General features: G+C 43.9%; 1 protein-coding gene and 2 long non-coding RNA genes across 7 annotated transcripts in view; 1 reads left to right on the top strand and 2 right to left on the bottom strand.

Annotated features, from left to right (window-relative positions):
* The window catches only part of LOC148006820 (uncharacterized), a 98,115-nt gene that overhangs the window by 38,823 nt on the left and 36,520 nt on the right, over positions 1–22,772 (bottom strand). The gene's annotated exons all lie outside the window — the stretch shown is intronic.
* The window catches only part of Ust (uronyl-2-sulfotransferase), a 297,439-nt gene that overhangs the window by 269,169 nt on the left and 5,498 nt on the right, over positions 1–22,772 (top strand).
* On the bottom strand, positions 2,914–19,177 carry LOC108348767 (uncharacterized). Of its 5 annotated transcripts, XR_015648988.1 has the most exons (6): positions 19,032–19,142; positions 18,510–18,796; positions 8,736–9,025; positions 8,159–8,454; positions 5,252–5,379; positions 2,914–3,166 (listed from the first exon to the last, which is right to left on the bottom strand). It is a non-coding gene; the product is annotated as an uncharacterized LOC108348767 (long non-coding RNA). The 5 variants fall into 5 exon arrangements; XR_015648991.1 differs by lacking the exon at positions 2,914–3,166 and having other exon boundaries at positions 4,910–5,379; positions 19,102–19,177; XR_015648986.1 differs by lacking the exon at positions 2,914–3,166 and having other exon boundaries at positions 4,910–5,379.

Genomic DNA, 22,772 nt, shown 5'->3' with positions numbered 1-22,772 from the left:
AGCATTCATACAGAGATACAGTATCCCATTCATTCTCATTCCTTAGCACCGATACACAGATACAGTATCCACATGGCGTGACCACAGTATGATGATATTTACATCTGCCGTCTCCCACCTTCCAAAAGTTCACTTTTCAAAGGTGATGTGGGTCAGTAGGAAAGGGGTCAGTGGGAAAGTTACTCAGACATCCACACCCACAGGTTGAGCTTAATATCTAATGTGACCAGTACCGTCCATGTCTTGTTCAACCTTGGATTTCATTGGTTTACTGGCAACTTCTGCGTGCCTGTGGCTTTAGCTTAATACCATCAGAGACAGAATGTCAGGCCTCCAGAAGGCAGAAACACATCTGGAGAGTTCCTTTAAAAAAAGGTCCAAGTCACTTTCAAATTCACTTAATGATATACTCAGTAGTCTAACGCTTTGGGCACAAAGCATCTCTTCCAATAACACAAACTTCAGTTGTCATATTAATCTGAAGCACAAAAGAAATGCTTGCAGGAAAATCAAACGAACAAAATAAAACCTACTCAGAATTCACCCCAAAGGAAGAAGCCAATGTGCCAACATCACAGGCTCAATGTTTTGTTCTAAAAATTGAAAAGTATCTTCCCCCACCCTGAGTTCACACTGCCTCAATAAACAGTGCCTCACCTGTGTGTCAAAGTTTTATCATTATAAATGCAAGGGCTTTTTATTATCATTATAAATATGACTGTCCTGGTACTGTATTTTACCACCTTGTGCCGGTTTCCTATTCAGAGAGATTTAAAAGAACGAAGCTGAGACCTAAGACTGGCCTTTTAGATAAACTGGCAGTGGTGAGCACAGGCTCTTATGGGCTAGCATTAGCTACTTAGGGCCTATTTTGAACTTGGTTATTCTGAAATTGGTTTGTTTTGGTGGGTCCTCCTATATTATTTTCCACTTGTCGCTGTTTTTTGTTTTTTGTTTTTTGTAAATGTAATTTCTTATTAAAGATGTAGTGATGTTGAGAACCAAGGAGAAGGGGATCACTGGTTCACAAAAATACTTTAGTGTAGCAGGTTGTTTCAGAGAAGATGGGACTTTACATCTGTGATATCCTGTGAGAAAACCCCGCTGATTAAGGTGGAAATCTGCCTTTGTCTGGATATTGAGCCCTCTGGAGCTCAGTGCTATCTGGAGGCCACCCATCATTGGCAGAGCTTCCCCTTCTCTGACCTTGCCCATGGAGTTCACAGAGACCCCATGCCTCTGCGTGCAGAATGTCACATAACCTTAGTTAAATTACAGGTTCAACACCCCCACCCCCATAAGTACCCATTCGGGTAGCACCTAAGATTCCTGAAATGCTTTCTCATGCTGATGAAGCATCTTAGTACCCTAAGCTTTCAGCCAATGACCTTTACCCATCCTGGATGTTTCTAGCCCCACCACCACCCCCAATCCCCTGAAATTATATAAGCCTTGAAACCCCCAAGTAAATTTGATCTGCCTCCCTGCTGCTGGTCCCCGTGTCTCTTCACCGTACATACTCACAGGGCTTCTGAACACACCCCTCATCTGTTGACTCTGTTCCCTCTGCTCTCTTGGACCAATATCAGCCGACCATCCCCAAGGGCGGGGAGAGCCACAGTATCCCATCATTCTAACACAAGAAGGGCAAACAGAGAACACTCACCCAGAAGTACAAGTGGATACCAAGAGAAACCTGGGAACACTGACTTCTCCTCAGATTGACTTGGGAGGGGACCAGGAAGTACTAGGAAGCCCCACAGGGTCCTGCTTCCCAAAGCTCGCCATCCCTGGGAGAATGGAGTGGGGTCTTGGGAAAGGCGGAACTCCATTTCAGCTTCTTCCCTGTAATTACCTTCTGGGCTCTCAGGTTTTCATTCAAGGAAGTACCAATTTCCCTTCAGCCCATTCCCCTGCAATCACCCAATTTGGAAAGCTTAAAATCTCTCCATTACACCTTGAAAGAAAAACGCCATCTCCCCCAGAAATCTGCTCGAGAACCTTATGGAAACTTTCCGAGCTCACCATAGAAAACACATATGCCAGATTTCTGGATGCGAGGCATGTGGCTGTCAACAAGTCTTATTCCTCCAGGCCGTCGTCAAGAATTATGTGATGGAAGATTTTTTTTTTCCCTCCAATCCGTGCATAGCTTTAGTGCATTTATAATATATGGGCCTGGAGCTCATCTTCACAGCACTATTTATGGATCAGAATTCCTATTTGGGGGAGGGGAGAGCAGAATTCATGGGTAATCAAATTTACTCAAAAGACCTCTCTTGGTTGAAAACATGCAGGTTATGTGGTTAGCACAGGCTATCCCAGAGCAGTCTGTTAGTCAGTTTCTCATTACTCTGACAAAGTACATGGGAAAGCAACTTAAGAGAAGAAGGGATTATTTTGGCTCTTGGCTTCTCAGATCTTGGCTCAGCCAGCTTGGGTTTTTTGTTTGTTTGTTTGTTTGTTTGTTTGTTTGTTTGTTTTCTGAGTATTGGTGAAGAAGAACATTATGGGGGTAAGAGCCCATGGGACAGGAGGCCGCTCACTTCATAGTGGCCAGGAATCATCGAGGAGAGCAGACGTGTGTTTGCTTTCCCTTTTATTCGTCCCACACTCCCTGCCTATAGGTCTCTACAGAGCTCTTGGGTGTCGCTCAAGTCAATCTTAACTAATCCTCCCACTGCCTCTGAAAAGGCCAGGGCTAACACGCCCTTCAGTTGGCCTTGCAGGTAGCTGATCCTCTGGGACTCTGGTTCATTTGGCCTTGCCTTTGACAGTCTATTGGGAAGTTAAAGATATCTGTTTCTCAGAGTACGGCTTCTGTCTCTGAATTTTCTTCTTCTAGCCTCGGACATGTAGGGACAGAGATCAGACACAGGCTTCACAACCAGTATACTTAAATTACAGTGTGTAATTTCTAATTCTTCTTTTTTATTTTTAGTTATATCACTCCTTTATTCATAGATTTAGTGTCTGTGTGCACAGGCTCCAGTACATGCGTGGATGTCAACCAGTCAACTAGCGAGATCCATTCTCTCCCTCCATTACTTAGATCCTAGGAGTCGGACTCAGATCATCAGTTTGGGCTGTGCTCTCTCTGGCCTCCAGCACTGGTCCTTAGCAACTGTTGGCAAATTCCTTAGTCTCTCTGGATCCATTTCCTAGTCTGAGGAAACAAACAGAACAGAGAACCTCAGAGATGTCCGAAGGATTGGTTGACACTCGTGTCCATATAGACACTTGTGTCGACACGGACATTCGTCTTTGGGAAGGGTTGTGTTAGTTTATTGGGTTTTTGTTTTGATTATGTTGGATTTTGTTTCATGATAGGGTCACAGATAATCCTGACTGGTTTCAAAGTCACTATACAACTAAACTCTCAAACTTGATCGAGATCCTCCTGCCTCTGTCCCCCGAGGGCCAGAGGGCCGGGATTCCAGGTGTTGAACCTCTATCCTAGGCTTTAAGATACTTTCTGAATCATTTGAGATATATATATATATATATATATATATATATATATATATATATACATACATATATACATATATATAGTGTGTGTGTATTTATTTATTTATAATATTTATATAATTAGGTCAGCATTAAGTAAGGCCTTAACTTGACCCAGTATTTGAGCTTCCAAGCATAGACCAGCATAACTGATTTATCACAGTGTGAATCCTAGTATTGTTGGCATGAGTGATGTGCTATGTGGCACAGGGTACCCTCCTGGCTTCAACTCTTATATTGGAAAGAGATTACCCGTTAGGTGCCTCCTCATTTGAGCATCTTGGTTCCTTGGATAGCTCTCCGGTGAGGAATTCTTTTCCTCCTGTGTTATTTTGAGCTCACCTTTGAAACAGTAACTGGAGTTGTTTTCTAATACAAACCCTGAGGTCACATGAAGTTGACTGACCACATCCCGTGGCGAGTCACCACTTGCTCTTGTTTATTTTAAAAATACATGCCCGCGCCATCTCAGACGCAAACTGAAGCCAGACGTTATTTCCTCACATCTGTGAAATGGAGCAGGCAAGCCAATGGTATGAAATGATGCCTAATCCTTACCCATATTTCACTAGTCATTGCTGAGGCTGAATTAATGGTGGCTTGGAGAATATGTGACAAACGACGCTGTAATGGTAACCCCTGCCTCTTTAATGTTCTCCACCAAGGATTCTTCAGTTAGAGAACACATTTTCAGAAGGATTTATGAGGACATTTTAGACACTAAAAGTCCTGGTTTTCTGAAATCTCACCCCTTTTTTGGGGGGCGGGGGGAGGCACATGCCTCAAACTGGCTCAGAATTTCTCCTTAATAATTCTAGCTCTTGAGAGAGAAATTCAAGCCCTAAATTTCCACTTGCAGCATGGGCACCAAACTTTGCTTGGAGAGCAACATCAACCACCACAGAAATGCAAACCATGAGGAAATCCATATGCAGATGCATGGGGGGGAGGGGCTGCTGAAAAAATGTTCATTTTTCTGAAGTTACCTTGTGCTTTCATTACTTAAAATGATTCTCAGGGTCATCTGGAAAATGATAAGAGACGAGATAGTCAGCGATCTTTTCTTTCTTTCTCTTCTTTTAATTGGGAAGAAATTTGCACTAGAAGATTCCAGAATCCTGGAAAGCTCCTATTTTAAAATACTGGAGGGGACACAGGCTCGAAGGGTGAGCAGAAAGAGGCAGATGGCCATGTGAAAGTGGTGCGTTGTACAGTAAGGAGCACCCAGCCAAATGAGTAAACAAAGAAGAAAAACACATTGACCAATTGCTCCGAGAAAAAGTCGTCTCATCCCATGCCAGGAGCCTTAACACGTTCCAGATGGTCCAGAGTTAGAAACATTCTTAAAATAAGTGCATTAAAAAAATACGCAAAAGTATAAATGACGATTGCATCGTAGTGATGGGGTTTTGCTAAGTATTTATTAAACAGAAAAGCAATAGAAAAGGGAGCCAGCAAGATGCTTCTTCAGTGGGTAAAGGCACCCATTGCCAAGCCTGAGGACCTAAGTTCAATCCCCAGAACCCACATAGGAAGCGGAGACAGAGGAACTGACTGTTGTCCTCAGATCTCCATAGGTCCCGCCTCCATTATACGTGTGTATATTCATATAAGTTCATGCATATGCAAAGATAAGTCTACATATAAAGAGAGTGTCGTAATTGGCTTTCCGTTGCTGTGAAGAGACTCCGTGACCAAGACAACTCTTAAAAAGGACAACATTTAATTGGGGCTGGCTTACAGGTTCAGAGGCTCAGTCTATTATCATCATGGTGGAAAGCTTGGCAAAGTCCAGGCAGGCAGACATGGTGCTGGAGGAGCTGAGAGCTCTACATCTTGATCCAAAGGCAGCCAGGAGAAGATTGTCTTCTGCAGGAGGGGACTGGAATTACACACTGGGTGGAGCATGAGCATAGAGACTTCACAGCCCACGCCCACAGTGACACACTTCCTTCAATAAGGCCACACCTCCTAATAGTGCCATTCCCCAAGGGCCAGGCATTCAAACAAGTGAGTCAATGGGGCCAAACCTAATCAAGCCATCACAGAGAGCCATCACAGATTTATTTAGCTCAAACTTTAAGCATGTTTAAATATGTGTAAGTAGCAGTTATATATGGCACTGTGTTCATATTGTAATTATCAATACATGATCTTGTGAGTTATTCAAGTACTCAATAAGAGACTGAAAAATAAATCAAACCTCAGTAATAATATTCTTGAGTTAGCTTCTTTTTTACTATTAAAGTTACCTGAGATGGTCAACTACTGACAAGTAGAAAGGTTTGTTTGGGCTCAAGGCTTTATTTAGCCCGTGATCAGATATCAGATTGGAAGTGTCAGCACATCATGGCGAGAGCACCTGCAGGTCAAAGTAGGTCACCTCGTAGCAAGGAAACAAAAGAGAAGAACAGACTCCCAAGGTCTCCTGAACACCCACGAAGACCTCCCTCCAAGCCAGTGGCTCTCAGCCTTCCTGATGCTGCAGCCCTTTGATATAGTTCTTCATGGCGTGATGACCCCCAGCCATAAAGTCATTATTCTTGCTGCTTCATAAGTGTAATTTTACTACTGTTTCGAATAATTATTAAATATCTGGTACGCAGGATAGCTGATATGCCACCCTGGAAGGGGCTGTGACCCACAGATTCAGAACTGCTATACACTTTCCTACTTAAAGTTTCTACCTTTTCCTATTAGCACAGGCTGTTTAGAGAACAAGTCATAGCAGATATTCATATTAAGAATGAGTACATTTTCGATTATTATTATTATTATTATTATATGAGCAACTGTTAAGCAGTACAGAAGCCCCTGAAGGGAAGAGGGCAAGGAAATGCCACCTTAGTAGCCCACTATATAACCTGGGGGGGGGAAAGAGTATGGATATGTTATTAATATGCTGCTTAATTAATAACTTATTGCTCTCATTGTTAGTTTGGAGTTTTTGAGATGGGCTCTTATGCAGTTCCAGCTGGCCTCAGACTCAGTATGTAGCCAAAGAAGTGTTGAATTCCTGGTCCTCCTGTCTCCACCTCCCAAGTGCTAGAATTACAGGCATGAGATAGCATTCCTGGCTAAAAGTAATTTAATGTAAATTAATGTTGTATGACATGAGCCTTCAAAATGTCCATAGCTGGTCAACTGATGGACAAATTCTGGATCTTGACTGTGGCCCTGGTGGTTGATGATGATAAGAGCTGTGAAATCTTATCAGATTGTGTTCTTGTGATATGTTTATAGCACAAATCTTTAATATCTTCATTTCCTCAACTTCTTGATGAAAGAATACCTGTATGTCATAAGCCATTCAAATAAGATAGGTAGGTAGGTAGGTAGATAGATAGATAGATAGATAGATAGATAGATAGATACATACATACATACATACATACATACATACATACATACATACATAGATGGATGCCAGTTTCATAGAAGCTAATGTAATGTTCTTATTATAGTTTTCAGTTGCAGGGCAAAACCAGATCTAACGATCTAACAATAAGACGTTGGGAGCCAGAGAAATGGCTCAGTAGTTAAGAATACATCCTGCTCTTCTTAAGCATTTTAATTGCATTCTCAGAGCCCACTCAGAGAACCCATAACTCCAGCTGCATGCACACGCACACGTACACACACACACACAAATAAATAAACAAATAAGTTGTGATGCTCCAGTGTGAAGGACGTCACACACATAAACCAGTAGAGCATGCTTTCAGAAGCATGTAATGACACGAGTGGGTATGTGATGTGTACCGTGTGGCATGAAGGAAGGACAGTACTTGGTACTCACAGGACGGTGCCATTATATTTGAGAGACTGTGTAGGCACAAGACGGTGATAAAGTTGAAATACCTCAAAATGCTTACACTGTTCGTCTTATATTTGTGTGATGAGGTTTCCAATGATTCTTAAAAACCTTTCCACCTATTATTATCATAAGCACATAGAATGTTAAAGGTGGGGAAAGTGTCTCGGCTTCAGGAGCAATGATTGAGTCATCAAGTGACAGTGGCATGAGGGCAAGAGGAGAAGGCTTTGGGTCATTTTAACACTGCTAAAGCACCTACTTTTCTGACCGTTCCCTAACCCCTCTAAGTCCCTGCATGGTAGGCAGTATTGACCAGAAGACCAGCGAAGATCTCAGGCATTCAGAGACCATCCTGGGTTCGACTTGAGGTTTGTCATGTTGCCAGACTCGCTCTCTAGAGGTTCCTAACCTTGCTTTCCACAGCTTTTCTTTCCATTCCACCCATGTGACTGCCAAGTTCTTGTCAGTGATCCTTTAAAAACCCTCTGTGAGATGCGTGTGCATCAGCACACACACACAAGCAAGTATACACACAGAACTTCCTGCTTAGTATATAGTTTATAGTATATAAAATGTATGTAAGTTTCAAGCCCTGAAATACTAAAGTTCTGTGTGTCTCTAATCTCTAGTAATATTAACATTATCTTGCTGTGAACGGCAACCGTAAGGACCAAGCATAAAATCCAAAAGCTTGACCATTTGGGGCAACTGCGCAGACACATTGGATGGTCTCTTTATATGAGGGAGCACGTAGACCTTTTCCATTAGTGCATAGCTGCCCTTAATTGGAGGACAAAAATGCCTTAATTCTATGGCAGCAAACAGGCTCACCTTCTACAATTAAAATACCAGGATCATAGTGTAGCCAAGCCAGATGTGAACAGCGCAGCTGTTTTCAGTGCGAGGGGCCGAGATGTAAGCATGCATCCTTTATTTGTTTTTAATTGAGTGATTACAGGTGGCACCCAATAAAGTCTCCTTGCTGTGACATCCAGAGGGCGCTGATTTATTAGGCCTGGTAGGTGTGGACAGTCCGACTTGCGCTTGCATTCCATAGCCCAATCCTGCAGGAATGCTGGAATGACGTCTGCCTATTTACTGCTCCCAGTGACTGATGAGGCTCCTTGCTGAGAAGGAAACACCAGTGCGATTCAGGAGTGAAGTTAGACCTCACTGGTATCTTTCCATAAAGTATATTTTCAAAATCCCTTCAAAACTAAGCGACCAAAATAAAAGCCAGGAACTTTTCTTTAGATAGACGTTAACCGCCACCACCACCGTACCCTCTAGAGAGTATGTCGTTATTCCAAGTTTCTATGTGATGCAATAACTAATTCTACAACAATGCTGGGAAATCAAGAGATAGCAGAGAAAGATGGCGTGCTGAGGGGAGTTGGAACGTGAGTACCTGCACATGTCCTCCTGACTCTTCTCCACTCTGTTCATTCTTTCTAAAAGATTCAGGACCCTCGGGATCTTAAGAAACCAGAGCCAGGGCAGTGACTGGGCCCATGTTTTAACTGGGTGGAAGGCAGTAAGATAGAGGTTTAGGCTCCCCAGGGAAAGGTGAGTTCAAAGGTCAGCCTTCATGCTGTGATATGGATTCCACAAGCTGGGACCAGGCAAGCAGCAAGCTTTTCCTTTCATGGTCAGTGAAGCCCTCCTGTCACAGGAGAAACAGGTCTTGCACAGCCGTATCTGTGGGGAAGCGGTTATACTCAAGGTTAGAGAATGATAGTATAGCCAGTATGCCTACTTCTGATTAGAAGAGGTGTACAAAATAGAGCTGGCTTCACCCACTAAAGAATGAGCATTCAGGTAAAAATAGGCAGACCGACAGAGAAAGCAAAGTCTTTGAATGGACCTGATCTTTCTAATACCAATTTTTGGGCATCTTTGGGACTGTCGACCAAAATTCCCAGTTAGTCTCAAATGATATTCTGGATTTTTAATTTTTTAAGTAGCATGCCATCCCCAAAGAAGCCAGGTATGAATTGGTTTTCTCAAACCACATAAATCAGGAAACGGAGCCAAGGAATAAATACTGCGTTTTCTGGTGTGCATAGGGACCCAATGTCCCTTTTGTGTCTGTCAACACACTGTCTTTTCCCTTAAGTACCCAGCTAACAGTGATGGCAGTGGAGAATCTTACAAAACTTTTTTGAAAGCAAGCAGGCCAGACGCAAGACAAAATAAAATAGAAGTTTAACAAGATGCCCACAGGGGAAAGAGAAAGCTAACTCTTGAAAGTTGATCTCTGCCTTTTACGTGCACACACACACACACACACACACACACACACACACACACACGTGCGTGTGCAAGCAGACATGCACACACATAAATAAAATTAAAACAATTTTAAGAAGATAACATACAGAAAAAGAGTGTTGCTCAAATGGGACCAGGGAGATATATATATATATATATACATATATATATATACATATATATATATGTGTGTGTGTGTGTGTGTACATATATGTGTGCATGTGTGTGAAACTTTAAAGATGTATTTCTCACAAAATTAAAAAAAAATAGGATCAATTATAGGATGTGTGGCATCTATAAGCACAACCTTCTGTGAGACTTTTATAAAGCTAATGGAGACGTGGCCAGAGAAAGCCCCACGAATGTTTGCAAATATAGTACAGAATGTGATTATTGTCACTGGACTGGCAGATCTTCCTTCTTAGGGAAGATTTGATATCAATGAGTAATTCCATGGAGTCAGTATTACACCCTCAGTTTCGATTAAACTAGAACTTGAATTCTTTTTTGTCTTAATTGCAAAAGTTAGCATTTTTTTTTCTGGCGTGACGACAGAATACTGGTGTCCTAAGGGAACACTTTGAAGCAGAGCACAGTAACACAGCTGTTCTTATACTGTCAATCTAAGTAACACAGAGGCTCTCCAACGAGTATTGCTAGAGTATTGATATTTGAGACTCCAGAGCATTGCTTGTGGGAATGTATATGACACGGTAAATGGTGAACATTTTCAAAGAGGGGAGGGTAAGGGAAGGTTTGTAAGCCCCAATGAGGAGGATTACAGAAGATACTTTGAAATAACAGTCCTTGGCCACAGGATCAACAAGGGTGATGCTCGTTTAAGGCTAACAGACAGATCCCAAGCAACTGTCCTCCGGGGAGTGTTTTGTATGAAGTTGCAAGGGCTTTTGTGCAGGATTGTTTTGACAAAAGTCTTGTGGTCATATTGTGCATGAGAAAACTTCCTTTGTAACCTGTTAGACAAAGTAGCTGTTATTTCCTGTTTCTGGTTAGATACAAACAACCCCATTTGTAGTTTTACCCTTGTTGGGGACTTGTTGATACATTGTCAATCCCTATGCTGTGTATTTTATTTAGTGGTCACCCTTATGCAGCAGATTCTGTAATTTCATTCATTTTATAGATATGGGAACTGTCAGCCTGGAGAGAACCCATGGCCCACCTCAGTCACTGAACTGGCAGGTGGTAGAGGCAGGTCTCACACTCAGGCCAGGGTAACTTCTAACACCTCTGGGTGGCCTTCCCCGTCACTCACCCTCCACACAGAGTACAGAGTGAGGAGATGAAGATCCACGTAGGGATGGCACTTAGCTGAGAAGTAGGACATTTTCCTCTGCGATATCTGTAAGAAGTCAGTGTTTCTAGAAAGCACAGCGGTGCTGGCACAATGCTGTCCTCTGACGTCTTGACGTATTAGTCTCTTTTTTCACAGGGCAGAGGTTTTAATGGTTGGGATTACTCAAGTGGCCACTTTAATAAGGTGCTTGCAAAAGCTCAGCCTTGACAACAGTGAAGCCATTGGTTTCTGTCATGTCAGTGGCTTTGGCTGTTATACAGCTTTTGAATGCACGGAGGAGTGGAATGTAAGAAAGTCAACAGTCCAAGCAAAACTGTTTATTTTTCTAAAATAGCAAATAGCGAGGCAAAAATGGAGGCCCCTTTCTGTCTAGTTGCTGCGAATGGCTGCTGGTGTCTCAAGGTTCCTTTGAGTGTGTGACTCGAGTAGGACTAACCAATGATTGATGAACAAACTTAAAATTCTTTTCGGTAGGCTAATCATTCTAGTCACATAGATAAATACTCAGCAATGTGTTCACTGTTCAATTAAAGTGAGTTGACATTCAGTAACATTTGTTTTACATTATATGTGAAAATACACAGTCTACTAGAAAGAAATATGATTACCCACTAGTAAAAATCAACTTAAGTTGTAGCTGGGGCTTGCTGTGGTGCTAACAAGAATTATTACTTTCCAAATGCTTTGCAAAGGCCTTTATTACTCATGAAGACCATTGAGTTGGTATGCCGTGAATAGCAATTGCAAACATCCCACACTAACAGTGAGTGACATATATTTCCCTTAAAATTCTAGCAATTCCTCTTATCTCCATGTTCATCTCTGTGTGTACAGACCAAGCTCAGATGTCATCTGGTTTTAACCTGACAGTTATGGAAATGGCTTATTTATCATCTGCTGCTGGAAATTACAAGCGTGAAGTTCAGCCGACCTCGTCTGTATTTATTTTCCATTAGGACAAAGTCGTTATCCATGTATCTCTCCAGCCAGGAGATAAACTAACGGTGTTATATGGAACTGAAACCTAAGCCCCTCTTAAACACTCCAAGGGATATAAAGATGTTGCAACCACCACAAACATATGGGAACTGGGATTGAAGCACCTCAAGGAATACAGACGCATGGTGGTCTAAACACCTTCAAGATGTTCTCCTGGCCAAAAGTGAACGCTTGGGGCTCATCTCCAGGGCTGTTCTGAACAGTCTGTCCTAGTAGTCAAAAAAAAAAAAACCTTTAACATGTGACTTAAAATGCTGCCCCTGATTGTGGCCTCTGAAACCCATCCTGTGTGCGCTTGACACAACATGGGTTGCAGTTCACATGACCCTCTGCTGCCTCTGACCAGGGCCAGCAAACTTTTAAGAGCAGGAATAATTCTTTCGTAGGCTCTAGCTCCCCACCCATGGTGTCCACAGCCCTCCCATCCTGCTACATTGGACTCTGCAGCAGGGGTGGGGCTGTGTAGAATTTTCTTATGCGCCAGGCATTTCTGTAAATGTTGAAAAAAGGAGGGAGAGATTAAATCTACTCAGAGAAGAACCAAAGAGATGTCATTCCCCTCTAATTAGCCAAAGAAGTTACTAGTATGTTTTATTGTCCTGTGTAAGATCCAAGTTGTGAGGACTGAGTTAAGCTGTATGGTATTTGATCCTTTTGGGTTGAAGTCATATAGAAGTTTGCAGGGAGGACATGCTTATTCCTACAGCTGTTTATGTTCATGACATCGTCTGTGCTCATTGCTAAAGAACAACACACACATACTGAGATTTTCCTGACCTTCTGGTTTGATTATGCTTGGCCCCAGGCAATGGCACTATTTGGAAGTGTGGACTTATTGGAGTAGATGTGTCAGTGTGGGTGTGGTCTTTAAGACCTTCATCCTAGCTGCCTAGAAGCCAGTCTTCTACTGTTTGCCTTGTAACAAGATGTAGAACTCTCAGCTCCTCCAATACCATGCCTGCCTGGACTCTACCATGCTCTAGCCTCAATTAAATGTCCTTATAAGAGTTGACTTGGTCATGGTGTCTCTTCACAATGGTAAAACCCTAAGACATGAGAGTCCAGTCTGTGCACATCTTACATGGTAGGGCCACAGAGGGCACTTACTAGAAAACAAATGACTTTATATGGTCCTATAAAGAAACTATGAGGGCTGAGGGCTGCCAAGATGGGTAAAGACACTTGCCTCCAAGGTTGACAACCGAGATTTGACCACCCAGGTAGAAAGAGAGAACCAACTGATAGAACTTGTTCTCTGACCTCTAGGCACATGTACACACACACAGGGGTGGTAGTGTAAGGACTCTTTTTAAAAGGGGAACATGTAATAGATTGTTCTACAGAGGCAGATGCTCACAGCCAACCATTGACTGAGCACAGGGTCCCCAATGGAGGAGTTAAAGGACCGATGGAGCTGAAGGGGTTTGCAACGCATAGAAGAACAACAATATCAACCAACCAGATGCCCCAGAGTTCTCAGGGGCTAAACACCAAGCAAGGAGCACACATAGAGGGACCCATGGCTCCAGCCACATATGTAGCAGAGGATGGCCTTGTTGGCATCAATGGGAGGAGAGGCCCTTGGTCCAGTGAAGGCTGAATGCCAGGGTGGGGAGGCAAGAGTGGGTAATTGGGTGCAGGGAGCACCCTTACAGAAGCAGGGGGAGAGAGGATGAGATAGGGGGTTTCCAGAAGGGAACATTTGAAATGTAAACAAATAAAATATCCAATAAAAAAACGAACTCTGTTTTACAAGGTGACAAGTAACAGATTAATTCCTTAGTCTAAGAAAGGAAACTGGGCAGCGGAGGCCAGAGGCTGGCGTGACAGTACTGGGAAGCTGCTCTAAGCTTGGAACTTGACTACATTGTTCCCTGGATCAGAAATTGTTGGTAACTTACTCTTTGGGACAAAGAGTAAAATGGGAAGAAGGGACATTTGAAAATCAAGCCTATGATCCCCCAGTGTTTCTGTCTGAAAACTCACATCCCTCATGGAAACTCAACAGCTGTAGTATTGTTCAGGTCCTTACACTTGGCTATGAGGATTGTAGACAGGCCGGCGGGAGGGCGGGGCCGTGGAGATCTTTAAATCAATCACTCTGTGACAGGCTGTCAAGAGGAAAGGACACCGAACATCATCGATCAACCGGTGTGTTTATATATGGTTCTGCTAGGAGGAGGGACGACTAGAAGTGATTTTTAAAAAGTGCTTAACTGTGCTCGACTTGGAAAAGAGGATTGTGCCCTTATGAACCAGTTTCCACTATTATATCAAAATGAGATAAAAGTATGGTATGGACGGGATGCCAATTCGCTGACTCAGTTTTAAGCAGTTAGGTTGTTGTTTTTAGAACATCATGAAATTTCATTTCATGCTCCAGTAAATCTAAGATGTAATGGCTTACAGCTTTTCCAGTTGAGTTTTCTCCCTCAGACATCTTCGGTTTTCCATCTTTCGAATACAGTCTGGAGGGCTGCCTCAAATGGCACTCTGGTTTGCGCCTCTTCCCTGTCCTTTCCCCTACTCGCCTTCAAAGCCATTACAAAGTGAACCGGACGTGATAATATCGGCCCCTAGTGATAGCTAGGGGCAATCTTTACAATAATGTTCTTTTTTGAAAAAGTTCTTAAAATTCAGCACCTCTTTCTTGGCTTCTCCTAATCTGTAGCTTGCTCCTTCCAGCACGGTAAGTTGTTTCTTTGTAAACCTTTTGTTCTCTGTTATCTGAGAAGGTGGTTACACATGGGGGTATAAGCTCAGAGGTGCTGTGCTTGACTTCCATGCACAAACCTTTGGTTCAATTCCAGTCCAGTTGCAGAAGGGACAAAAGGAGAGGAGGGGGAGAAAGGGAAACTGAAGGGAAGGGGAGGAAGGGAGAGGATATAAGAGAGGATGGGAGGGGAGAGGAGGAGAGGAGATTGGAAGTAAAAAAGAAGGGAGGAGGGGAAGGAGGAGAAATGGACGGACGAGTGGGGGTGTGCTAGAAGGGACAAGGACTATGGCACACATCACCACAGTTTCAGGCTTACATTACAACAGAAGTCTGTCCCCTCTTCCACTAAAGCGCAGGCTCCTGCAGCTTCTCTTAACCGTGGTCCTGAAAGTTCCACCCATGAGCCCTTCGCCACCGTCTTCACTTACAGCTGCCTTCTGCCCAACACACTCTTCCCTCTGCTTAGTCTTCCTCACATGAGAAGAGAGTGCTGGACTTTTCTCGTTAAAATTTACTTTCATCTACAAATTCATGTTCCTACTGCAACAAAAACTTTCAGAAGTTTTTTTAATATATTTCGCCTTCCCAGATTGTTTTTGCAAGTCTACTGTGCCTGTAACATTTTTACAGTACATGAGTGTTAATACCAAACAACGACCGCTCTAGTTTCAAGCTCTGTGACTTTACCCTGCCATACCTCCCCTTCTGATGATGGTCCTGGTGTGTCTGGGCATTCAGCGGCAATTTCAAACTTAGCTTAAACAAACAGATGGGCCTCCTGTACAAAGGAGACTTGAATGAACCCTCAGTGCATTTTTTCATTCGGCTCTGCTTAAGGCAAGCTTTGGATGTGCTTGTAAATGCATGCCCTATCTTCCGGCATACACTGCAGATCTTACAGTTGATGGGGAGCGGAGCCAGCAATAGGCTTGTTCTTTTACCGCCCCCACCCCCAACACCTGCCGCCCTCAGTGCTCGGAGCTGCCCACATCAAGTGGATCGCATCTGAAGGGAACACTGCACACACGCTGAAGAGAACGGACAGCCATCCTCCGAAAATCACCTCACACTCCCTGACTTGGCAATGGTTATTTTGAGTAGCACTTCTCACTAACTTCTTAATGTCTGGGCAGGAGGCTAAATGTCTCCCTTATCTTTCATGTTGAGCCTCCAAGAACAGCTTCATCATTCGCAGCCCTTGAAAGGCTTATCAAAATTTCACCATGGTTAACATTCTAGAGAAAGTATCCAGGATGCTGGCTCCTGGGACTCACTGTCAGGTCCCCGGTCAAGACCAATAGTGGTGACAGATAGAATGTTGAAACAAAACAAAAACAACAATGGATTCTACTCTGTTAAAAAGCCATTTAGAATTACCAAAACCGAGGAGGAAATGAGGAGCCGGTTCGAGTCTGAAATTGTCATCACTGCACAGTACGGGTGCCCGGAATTGCTTGTGTGCTGTGCGCTCTCTCAGTACCACAGTAACAAGTTCACTGCTGTGGCCTTGCATTCTCATAGACAGCCAATAGAAGCCGAGCTGAATGATTGAAACCCTAGTAAGCTGAGCAGTAAATGCCTTAGTGTTTAGGGAAACAATACCGTAAGTGTCACAGGGCTGGCAGAAGCCACCGAAAAGAAGAAAATGGATCCCTGGGCATCCAAACCTGCATTGATCTTAGGGAAACAGGACCCACGGTCATTGGTCAACTAGAATGTCATCACAAATTAGTTAGAGTCGTAGAAACAGAAGAAGATCCCTGAGAGTAGAAGCGGTATGTTTGTATGATATTCAGACATTATATCTTAAAATGCACTGCAAAGTAGGGCTTGGGGGTCTGACTGTGGTAACTCATGGCTGTAAGTTGGAAGGCTGAGAATGGAGGATCTCAATGAATTCTGGAGAAGCCTGGATACAGAGTAAGATCCTGTCTTAAAGGGGTGGACCAATGAACCTGGAATAATTTGTTTAAAAGAGAATAAAATTTAAAATATAAAGTATAAATTACAAACTATAAATCATATAAATATAAATTATATAAAAAGAATATAAAATATAATCAGTGTATTTTGCAATTCATACACATAAATAAAATATTGAGAGGAAATATTACTATAATATAGTAATGTTACTATTGTATTAACTTTTCTATAAGTTTTCCTAAACCTTGTTCACTTGTATCTATTTACATGTATATAGACATACATAAGCCTCTGTGTAAATGAATTTATGAATTTTTAAGTTGAAAACTATTCCTTTCAAAAAGGTTCAAGCCATAAAACTGACATTGTGCCCTGGGGCTTTATAACTCTATGTCAAACTGAAGAAGCCACTTGATTTGGGGGAAACCTTTGAGGAAAACAGATAGACCACCATAGAAACTTCTACCAGGAGAACTTCCCTGTGGCTATGTTATCATCTGTGGGTGACAGCCATTAACCTAACATCAGAGTTAGATCTCAGCAGGGGAGCTCAAGCACATGTAATTGTGTGTGAGTGCGTGCGTGTGTGTGAGAGGAGAGAGACAGACAGACAGACAGACAGACAAGCCCTGCTAGCACCATATGAATGTTGAACAATGAAGAATCCCTACAGTCAGATTTATAGGACTGTCAAATGCCAAAGAAATGCCAGGCTGACATTTCTCCTAATCATCTTGGTCCTGTCTTCCTTTTTCTAAGACAGAGTCCCACTGTGTAGCCCAAGTGACCCTGAAGCACAAGAGGCTCCCACCCCAGCCTCCTGAGTGCTGAGAATGATGGACTTGTGCTACCCTGCTTTGTTTGATCTTTGTACCAATAAGTCACCTGTTGCACGGGGATGTCCTTCCTCCTTGGTTACTCACCTGGGCCTCCATGCCCTGACACCACATAAAGTAACAAGGTTCAAAGAGAAGCAAAACCTCCTATGTCAGTAATTATTCAAATTAAAATAAGGTATTGCCCACATAGAAGTAACATTTTATTGAGGAAGTTGTGATAGGACTTTTTTTTTTCCCTAACGTCTTCTTAACCAGAAATTCATCTTGTTGCTCTTCTGTGTCTGGGCTTGTATCTAACGGCAAAACACCGTGTGTGTGTGTGTGTGTGTGTGTTGTATGTGTGTTAGTAGAGTCTTTCAAAGAAGTTATCAGCTTTTGGGCTGATTTGGAGTCCAGATTGGGGAGAAAGCACCTGATAGCAATTTGTTTGTTCTCTGCCTACCAATCCTAGGTGCCAGGGAAAGCCAATTCCTAGAGCCTTGACCTAGACAGGTGCTGGATTGTCCCCTGCAGATCCCTCTCTGGCGTGTGAATGGCACCAGGAGGAACTAGGGTCCCTCTTCCAGCCTAGTTGCTTGGTTCTAAGCTTTAGGATCTCCGTGTGTAGTTGGCACACCTCTGTAGGAGTCTCAGCTCCACCGGTCATCACTGCAGATACTCAGAGGTCCCCATATAACCTCTCCCGTATAGTCGGTTCCCTTGGTTAGTGATTTATCCAGAATATTCATTCGTCTGACCCTACCCAAAAAAAGCATTTGCTTAGTACAAAAATCAAACCTTGTGATGTCCCTTCTTTCCCCTTCTCTGATTTTCCATTGGAAGAAGGCGCACTAGGTCCCCAGGGAGCAAGGATTCCCAAGTGGTTATGGGAAGGTTTTTCTATGTCTGTTTTTCTGATTATTTTTCTTTCTTTCTTGGCTCTTTCTCAGGAGTAAGCCTGTGTGTTCAGCTCTTAAAGGGTCTCTCATTCTTTGCCTCGGGCTTAGTAGGTACACCATAGGGCATCAATAAGTGTATGTTCTGAGTCCAGGCCACTAAATTAGCAACACCATCGCCCTGCCACAGCTGTTGTCCCTGCCACAGCTGTTGTCCCTGCCAGGACCACTGTCATCTTACCTGGTTTAACAGGTTCCAAGATGGGTAGTTGAGTTGCACAAGCAGGAGTCACTCCAGCAGGCCGCCCTCGTCTTTAGAATCTATGGGCTTGAGAGCCATCCGTGTGACATTTCTACCTGTCCCATGGCAGGCTACTGACCAGTTAGCCTCCATCCCCAAAAATGGGCAGTGCTCTGATCTCCATGGTGACCCATTCCATCCTGGTCTCCGTGGACTTTTGTTGACCCCACATCACGTAAGCCAAGTGCATTTTCCTCCTGACTCTTTCTATCAGCTCCTGCTTCCAACTATCAAAGGAGAGAGACTGTGTTACAAAGCTTTCATTTTCACTCATCAAAGGAGCCCAGCAGTTTGGGGGAATGGAGAAAAACCATGTAACTCGCACTTGGCTGCCCAGAGCAAAGGTTCCCTTGAAATTCAAAGCGATCTCAACCTAAATTTTAGTTATTTATACTTCTAGATCTGAAACGAAGACCAAAAAGAAAAAGAAGGTGGAGGGACCCCTCTGTTTACTTTACCAACCTTAAACTCAGAGACAGCCATGAAGTGCGCACACCCCCTCCTTTAATTGCAATACCTCCAAGAAGCTGACCTTGACATGCCATCAATCAAGCGAGTGGCACATCAAAAAGCGTTTCCTGTCAGCCCCGCCTGGTGCTGTGAAGTAGGAGTGACACACACTCATTTCCGGCCCGGCGCTTGCAGCCGCAGAGCAGCCCCGGCTGCCCCACAGTTGTATTTCTTGTGTCTGAACTGTGTGGCCGCCCTGCATAATTCAGGAAATGAGTTTACTCTATCTGTGACACACATCGTGTTCACAGGGTCTTCTGTGGCAGCCAGCACTGGTGCAGGGATCAGCAGGAGTTGCCAGGACGGCAGCCCTAGAGTGCTTGCCTGTTGCTCACTCCCCCTCCCCCTGCTGCTGCCGAGCTCTCCAGTTCCTCCTCACCTGTCACCTGAGAGAGTGTTCCTCCCTTTTGTGTGCTAGAAATTTCTGGATCTAATCTAATCTGGGAATAATAAAAACGCAGATTTTGGTTTTTGTTGTTGAAAGAAACAGAATACTTGTTCAAGTGACAAGGCCTCTGGTCAGTCACTGCGCAGACTGCGCAGGCTAAACCGGGAAGCTGAAAAAGGATACCTCTCTTTTGATGATGCCTGCCTCCACCCTAGGTAAAATTTGACCTCACTTGTGTGAAGAACATACCCATATTTCTTGCACGTGACCTCTGTTGGAGCAGGTTAGAACAAATCTAGATTGGTGAGAGGGAGGCCCACTGCTCACTGTGAAGTATTCATTCTCTCAAATGGAGAACGGGAGGGAGCCACGGAGTCTGTCTAGCATCGAAACACAGCTCCAGCAGGCCATGAGGTTTGCTTCTTTTGCACTGGGTTAGCCCCCTCCAAGGTCTCAAGGCAAGGCCTCTGTCCTCTGCTGCAGCTGGGTTTGCACCCTCTCCAGACTGTTTATTCTGGCCCGGAGTCAGGGCAACAACACAGTTCCACCACACATGTTTGACAGACTGAGAGATGTGGGAGGGGAGGCTCCAAGCGGCAGGTTTGCGATTTCTTTTTTATTTACATCAAAGGGAGCTTTCTTAGAGTCCTGAAGATTATGAACCAGTCTAAACATCATGTCCACGCAACAGAGGAGGAGAGAGCGGAGGCTTTAGCAAAATGTCCAGATCTGGGTCAGTAAAGCATAATCTGTAGTCTTGGCTGAGGTTAAGCACATCGTGCTTGTTACCACACAGCCTTATGCACAAGCTAGGTTCTCAGTGAACGATTTTTATTATCATGTTTAAACATGAATACCTCGTGTGGGTAGGGAGGCTCACTGAGCTGGCTGTGTGTTGACACACAGAGCCTGCACATTTTGCAATGGCCCTTATATTCAATGCAGTAGTAGTATAGTGGTGAGCTGGCGTGAGGTCCACAAAGCCCTGTGGGGGACTAGGCAGTACTTCCTCTGAAAGCTCAGCTTTCTGAAGATGTTCCCAGTATTGCAGTGTGACATCTTCCACAAGGAATTACTCAAGGCTGACCAAAAAGACCCATGTATACCCACGGCACATGGAGCAAAGGGGTGTGATCAGAATGAATGTTTTACTTCTATTTTTGCATGTGTATGTGTGTACAATGTACACAAACATGGGTGTATGTACAGTGTGCACACGTGGAGAGAGTCAGACATTGACATCAAATGTCTTTCTCAGTCCCTCTCTGTGTTATTTATTGAGTCAGGTTCTCTCGCTGAACCTAGACACTTCAACTAGTCTAGCTAATGGTGTGACCTGAGAAGCCCATCTCAGCCTCCTGAGTGATGGGATGAGAGACGAACTGTCCTGCCCAGCTTCTTATGTGAGTGTTGGGGAATCTGAACTCTGATCCTCACCCTCGTTCTGGAAACGATTTCTCGAGCCGTCTCTAAAAAGAACTTTTTTCCTTACTGATGGGGGGAAAAACAACATGAAAAAGTGTCAAAGATGGTGGCCAACCAAATCATTTCGTCCAACAAAGTCAGGTCCCGGAGCTGTCACTCTGACCAGAGGTACTGAGAGTCCTTTAGTTAATTTAGTTATAGTATGCCTAGCACATAGTTGTTAACCGTACAATGCCAGAGGTGCAGATTTGTCTGTACAGATGCTTATGTGTGTGGCAAGCTGTCCCTACTGTAGTTAATTCTAAAAGCTTTACCAAGTTTGTGAAAGTGATCTGTCACCGTTACATAGTTTCAACAGAAAGACTTAAAAACTAACTAACTAAATCAGTCAGATTTCCACTCCCTGTCCAGACCAACCATGGCTTCCCTATTGGCCTACCTCAAGAAGTCAGATTTCTAGACATGGAGGTTTGCTTAGGGAAGCACCTCCAGTGAGAAAGGAACCTCTTATATCAACACCCAAAGTCGTCCATTGGGTTAATCCTGTCTTACGGATGGATTTCAAACGCAGGTTTCAAATCAACAAACTCTTTTGAAACATTGTTAAAGTCCAAGCGTGGAGATGGGCACTGAGAGACACAGTTTCTTTCATTCTGAAAACACTTTTGCTGGTTGCTAAATTCTTCAGCAGATCCTTCTGGGCTCCCCTCAGCACTGCCTCCCCCCACCCAAGTTAGAAAACACTCAAGCCCTTCTTTTAGACCAATCCCCTTAATGCCAGAGTACACACCAGGCCAGGAGAAGTGGGTGGTTATAGATTTCCACTCAATTTGGAAATTAATAGCCTGTGATATAGCCAGAAAATGCTAGACTGGAATCTGAAAGCCTTCTTTCCAGTCTCCGACGTCACATACCGGGCTTAACACCTTGAGCAATCTCTCAGGTTCTTGGTGCCTTGTTGGTGACATAGGCAAACTGGAGAATTCTGAGGTCGGCGAGCTATGCAAGATGAATCTTTCTGCAACGTATGAAAAGACCACCAGTTCTGTCTTCTACCAGTTCAGGAGAGGAAGTGCTGATCCAATCAGCAAGCAAACGAGAATGCCCTGCCTTCCCCCCTGCCCATGGCCACTGGTTCTGTGGGAGGGGGGAAGTGTTCCCTTAGCCTGGGGCACCCGATCCACTTTAGGGTGGGCACAGTTGACAGTTGGCTCAGCTTGCCAGTCTGAGACCCAACTTCTGGTTTCTCTGTTTTCCGGCTCTGTGAGCCTAAGCAGGGTACTGGTGTGAGAGCCATGCCTATGAAGGTAATAAATGACCCTGTAGCACTGGGGGCTGGGGGGGCGGGCTTCACAAAACCAAATGTGCGTGTGTACGAATCTCACAGAGCCTGGCACAGGGCAAGCTGTCAGAATGTCTGGGGACAATGTCCCATTCACTTTTTGCAGCTCCTGCACCTGGTACCAAACTACTGCTCAATAAACATTTGTAAAGAGAGTTGGGGAAGGTGGCAGTAGATATACCAGGGAGGCCTGACTGGAGGCAGCATTAACAGAAAATACTTGCTTTCTCCGTTTATACAGTCCAGAGTTTCAAAGCCTTCACGGCAGAAGGACTGGAGAATTTCTCTGTGGTACAGAGTCAGGTGCCATAAAATAATGAGCTGGCACTTGGGGTCTGAGTGAGCGCACCATCTCTCTCAAGGGAGGTAGTCATGCTAAGACTAGACCCTCCTCTAAGAAAAGGCAGAAATTCACATTCCACATGAAATAGGCCAAGTCCTTATAATTAAATGGATTTTTAAACAGATTCTCCCCCAAAAGAATGCCAACAGCACGTGCTGCTTATGTGTGTATGTTGTATGTCTGTGCGTGTGGGTA

The sequence above is a fragment of the Rattus norvegicus genome, chromosome 1, assembly GCF_021556685.1.
Source record: "Rattus norvegicus strain SHRSP/BbbUtx chromosome 1, alternate assembly SHRSP_T2T, whole genome shotgun sequence".
In the NCBI taxonomy this organism is placed as follows: Eukaryota; Metazoa; Chordata; class Mammalia; order Rodentia; family Muridae; genus Rattus; species Rattus norvegicus.
Note: the sequence above shows the minus strand (reverse complement) of the source record. Positions and strands in the feature narration are given on the sequence as shown.